Here is a 6,000-nt window from a genome sequence, read left to right as displayed (position 1 = left end):
GTGCCGTTGCGCTGCGGCACGGGGGGGGGGGGGGATTAGACTCATGTTTTATTACTGAGCTCTGTTGTGGCTTATTATTAATAACATGTGACAATCAGCTGAAACAGTTGAGGAAAATCTGTTCAAACAAAATAACAGAAGATGTTCAGAAAGTTTAGAAGCCTGTGTTCATCATTAACGAACTGCCTCTCAGGTCATCTGCGTTTACGTGCTTTTAACACGAACTTTACTGTCGTCCAGAGTATTTAACCGAGGACGTTTTCCTACCCAACATCAGCCTCCAATCAGGTCTGTAAAACCCATATTATCCTGTGTTCTTTACAAGCGCGTCTCCATCACCTGCTGCAGAAGCTGCTGCGTTCAAAGATGACAGAAATGGGGATCCGTGCGCTGCAACCCCCGCGATAAACCTGCATATTTCCAGTACAGATTTGAACATGTTTGTCAAGTGATTTGTGCAATAATCAGATTTTTATGTTACTTCCACAAAATGCAAGTTCTGAATTAAATATTACTGAAACGGGGACGGCTTGTCGTTGGATTTAAAAGCCGCCGCTCGTTAATTACGCCGTCATTTTTGAAGTCAGGCAGTCCAACTGACAGCGGAGAGGACCGCTCGCTGTTGCACACATGCGCAGTGGGCATTATTTTACCCCAACAATCCGAATGGCTGTGTACATGCACGTCAATCGGAATGAAAAACGGAATAAACCACCTCTCTCAATCGGATTGAAATTTCAATCCGATCGGGCCGAATGGGATCAGAACATTCCGATTGACATGTTTACATGCAGAATTTTCGATCTGAATGGGCATTCAATCCGATTAAATATGCGCATGTAAACGTGGCTACTGAGAGGGCTCAGAAGGCGGCTGAACTGTCTGCCACGGTGCGAGACCTGGTCCACCCTCGGTCAGCCTCGCACTCCGGCCGTTCCTCCAGAGGATGGGACGAACAGCGCGGAAACTTCAGGCACCCAGCTGCACCGCCCGCCCCGCGGAGCCAGCCTCCCGCTTCGGCTCCACCTCAGCGGGACCAGGGAGTTGGCAGCCAACGGTTCTGAAAGAGCCAGCAGACGCCGTCTTGGCAGTCACAGGCGCAGGAACCTTGTCGAAAACAACCACAGAAACGACTCGTTGGGAGGAATGTTTGTGTGCTTATGACTGTAATGTTAACTCTGTGAATGATTTTGGTTTTGAAATAAAACCCAAATAACGTCACATTGAGAGCACAATCCTACAGTCCTCTGCAGAACCCTCTGCCGAATCCTCACACATGTTCCCCACACCAAGCACTGTAACACATCTGCATGTTCCCGCAGTCTGTCATGTTACACGGCTAGCTGTAAGGGTGCGCTCCATTTGCGCACCGGCCCCAGCCCCAGCCTCCGGCCAGGCCCAACTCATCCCGCTTCCCCCACAACGTTGGGCGGGACGGGATGTCATGGCGCTGTCGCGACCATGCGCGGCGACACGGTGCGTGGCTCCATCCGCTGGCACTTTGATGTCCCCGTGCATGGGCCTGGCTCCCACTCGTCCTTCATCCTTGGACTCCACACTCCGCGGTGCGGATCAGCCTCTTCCAGTTGTTCACACTCGCCCTTTCGAGCACAGCCCTCCATGGGTCGCTCCCAGTTCTCTGGTGCGAGCGACGGCCGTAAGGGCGTGAACCCAGTCCTAAGACATCGTTCATGTGACCTCGAACACGCATCCGCTGTCGGAACGCGCGCAAGAATGGCACCGCCTTTGCCTCATGAGCAAATGGATATCGGACACCATTCATTACGGTCACACACTCCATTTTCAGTCCACTCCTCCTCCCTTCAACGGGATCGTGGAGACGACGTTCACATCACAGGTACAATCTCAGGCCCTGGAGCTAGAGCTGCAGGAACTTCTGTCCAAGGACGCAATTTCCCAAGTCCCTCGCGGACGAGAGCTCTCAGGCTTCTACTCCCGCTACTTCGTAGTACCGAAGAAGTCGGGAGGAATGAGACCAATTCTCGACCTTTCCCTGTTCAACTGCTCCATAGCAGTGATGCATTTCCGCATGTTAACAATGAGGCAAGTCCTGGAATATGTGCGCTCCGGGGACTGGTTCACGTCAATAGACCTGAAAGACGCATACTTCCACATCCCAGTAATTCCCAAGCACCGGAAGTTCCTGTGCTTCTCATTCAAGGGAGTTCAATACCAGTTCAATCGTCTCCCTTTCGGCTACTCGCTAGCCCCACACACCTTCTCCAAATGTCTGGAGACCGCGCTGCAGCCACTGCGCACGGCGGGAATGACAGTTTAATTTTACCTGGACGATCTGCTCATATGCGCCTGGTCCAAGGGCGAGGCGTCAGAGCAAACCAGGAAGTTAATAGAGCATCTGTCAACCCTGGGGTTTTCCATAAACTGGGAGAAGAGCTCCGTCCTTCCATCCCAGTCGATTGTGTTTCTCGGGGTGGAGCTGAACGCCTCTCTACTGAGAGCATGTTTGTCTCCGGCGAGAGCGGCAGATCTCACCACGGTGATCTCCCGCGTGCAACCCCGCAAGATCGTGAGAGCCCTGTTAGTCATGAAACTTCTGGGCATGATGGCTGCAGCCCACGCTGTGGTGCCGCTAGGTTTACTGCACACAAGGCACCTGCAGCATTGCAACACAAGCTGACCAGTCGATTGCATGAGCAGCGACCACACCCTCCACCATAACAGGAAGTATCTTGAGTCTTGAGTCACAAGGCGCCTGCAGCGTTGGTTCATCCGCCTCCGGGTACACCCGATACATCAGAAGAGACGTATGTTGAGGGTTCCCCCTTCAGTGGGCGGGGACCTCGCTCACTGGGGGAATCCCTGCATCCTCTCACACGGGGTCCCCATCGGACGTCCTACGTTACACATATCTGTGTTTACGGATGCGTCACTGTTGGGATGGGGGGCACGTGCTTGTCCCATACGGTGGCAGATCGCTGGCCCTCCCACACGCACGAGCACAGAAATGTGTTGGAGCTTATGACAGTGAGGAATGTGATCAGACACTTCGCTGCCCTTCTCGAGGGCTGTCATGTCGAAGTTCACACAGACAACCAGGTGGCGGCAGCCTACATAAATTGCCATGGGGGAGTTCGATCCCCCCCACTATTGCGTGTAGCCACAGACTTACTGTGTTGGGCACATGTCCACCTGCTGTCCATCAAAGCCACCTACATTCCGGGGGTCCTGAATGTGGCAGCGGACATCCTGTCGAGAGGGGGATCCCGCAACTCCGACTGGCGTCTGCATCCCACACTGATATCACAGATCTGGATGAGGTTCGGGGAACCCTCTGTGGATCTGTTTGCGGCTCGCGAAAACGCACAGTGTCGCCTGTGGTTTTCCCTGAGTCCCCGGGACCATCCCCCGCTCGGAGCGGACACCTTCTCGCACCAGCCCTGGCCTCAGACACTCCTGTATGCGTTTCCGCCAGTCCTACTGATTCCCCGTCTCCTGGATCGAGTTAGGTCGGAACAGCTCTTGGTAATTCTGGTAGCTCCCAGACGCTTGTCCGCGTCATGGTTTCCGGACCTGCAAGCGCTAGTGTCCGGCTCTCCGTGGAGGCTCCAGTGGAGGGCGGACGCCCTTCTCCAGGCGGATGGGATAATCAAACATCCTCCGGAAATAGGCCAACGGCTGTGGGTCTGGCCGCTGAGCGGTCACGCTTAGAGGCTTCTGGGCTGCCGCATGATGTGGTCGCCACGATTCAGAGTGCGCGGGCACCTTCTACCGTCACATCTTATGCTGCTAAATGGGCAGCTTTCCAGAAATGGTGCACGGAGCGAAATGTTCATGCGCTCTCCTGCCAGCTGGCGGATGTCCTATTGTTTCTGCAGATACTGATGGACAGGGGCCTCGCAGTCAGCACTATTAAAACATATGTTGCAGCTATCTCATCCTGTCACCAGGGTTTTGGAGATAGATCTGTTTTCAATCATCCGCTCACAAAGCCTGTTTGTGCACTACAGAGATTTTTCCCTTGGGCAGGCGCTGTCGACCCAGCGTCTTTCACACTGGCTGTGTGACGCCATTTCACATTCTTACACATCATCAGGGCGGGATCCTCCTGAGACACTCAGGGCTCACTCAGCCAGAGGGCTTTCCTCTTCTATGGCGCTCCACAGTGGTGTGTCGATGGAAGACATTTGTCAGGCTGCTTCATGGGCTTCACCCTGTTCCTTTACTCGTTATTGTTTACAAGATGTGGCTTCAGGATCCATCACTCGTTTGGACCTCAGCGGGCTGATTGAAGGCATTATGGCACCACATCAGCCTTGCTTGGATGATTTTCATCCTCTTGTGGATGATAATTTTAGTGGGGCCCCACTCTCCTCTCTGGTTGCCTCAGCCTTTTAAGCCCTGGGCTGCGGCTGAGCATCCCTCACTAAAAGGAAACATGTTGGGTGTGTCCATTGGTTGAGCTAACCAGTGTGGCGTAAACCCATCCAGCTGCGCATTATTCCAATAGCAGCTAGCTTAAGGGCTAAGACTAGATGAAACAGAACGTTGGTTACGTATTGTAACCCCAGATTCTATGAGTCTAGTCGCAGCCCTTAAGCCAATGGCCCCACTGGTTCTGTTAGGACTAAGAGCCATCAGAGGCGAACAGTGGAGTCGCTCCACTTATGTACCCACAAGGGGTGCCCACCATTGGTGGGCGTACATTTAAGCTCTTCATGATTGACTGATGCCGAGATCATCTTTCCAATAGCAGCTAGCTTAAGGGCTGTGACTAGAGTCATAGAATCTGGGGTTACAGTATGTAACCAGCATTTCTTTTTCATCCGAATCGGTTCCCAAGTATAACTGGGTTGGAGCAACATAGTCAAACTTTTCTTTGAAAAATGTTTTCCTAGTTCTGTCTGATCTCAAGATACCATCATTGTAAATTGTTAGTAGATCCTCTTGTTCAAGTTCTTTAACAATATTCTGTATTTCAGTTTCATTTAAGTTATTCTGTTCCAGCTTCTCCTCTACTTTTTTAATTACTTGGCTCATTCCGGTGGAGTGGATTTGTTGAAATTCCTGAACTATGCACTGTATGTACTGTTGTTGCTGGTAAAAGAAGTTTGGCTTGTAGTTTTAAGTAAAATAGTGCTAAGTTCTTTAGAAATGTGTCAGGGTTAGACTCTGAGTTGTTTTCATGACTTTCAAGAGGAGACAAAATATCATCATAATGGACCTGGGTGTGTTCACCTGTAACATGATCATAGGTTTGTACATCTGCATTCTTTGGTTCTTCTTGTTTTGGAACAAATTGTTGCCTGTGTTTTCTTGAGATGTGTGTGGCAAAAGAAGACCTCACTCTGAAATATTTTGAGCAACCCTCAAATGGACAAGTGATTTTTTTGCCATTACATATGTGTACTCTTAAATGAATGCACATCAAGGAAATATCTGCTGCAAAATCACATCCTTGAACACTACATTCATGAATGCCACCTGGCTGATAAGTCTGGATTTTTTGTGACGCTAGATGTATGATTCCTGTGTGTGTGTGACTTTAATGCAGAAAATGTTCTAAAAATGGCAGAACATCCATGCTTTCGTTCTTTTTTAAACACAGAAACAGTTTTGTTTACCTGTTTGTAGCTACGGTTTCACCGACAACTGCCGGCTTCTTCAGGCTGACGCTGATGGTGGCGCGTCACTTCCTTCTCCGTTTATCTGCGGGCAGCAGAGGACGTTGTCGCCCTCTACTGCCCGCTCTCCCCTCTCCGACGATGCAGTCCCATGCGTGGTCCAGCGTGTAAACTCCGTCGTCCCTGTTCATGGTCCCACATCCACGTCTCCTTATCTCGATTGCTTCCTTGATCCATCTTTTGTATTTTTGTTGTTCAGTGGTTATGATCCGTGTGCTGTCCCAGTCCATTATATGGTTTTCTCTTAAGCAATGTTCTGTTACGGCTGACTTTTTTATTGTACTTTCTGCTTCTTCTTTTGCTGCTCTTGTGTGTTTACGATTTGCCTCTTTCTCGC

This window comes from Nothobranchius furzeri, chromosome 4 (assembly GCF_043380555.1).
Source record: "Nothobranchius furzeri strain GRZ-AD chromosome 4, NfurGRZ-RIMD1, whole genome shotgun sequence".
Taxonomy (NCBI): Eukaryota; Metazoa; Chordata; class Actinopteri; order Cyprinodontiformes; family Nothobranchiidae; genus Nothobranchius; species Nothobranchius furzeri.
Note: the sequence above shows the minus strand (reverse complement) of the source record.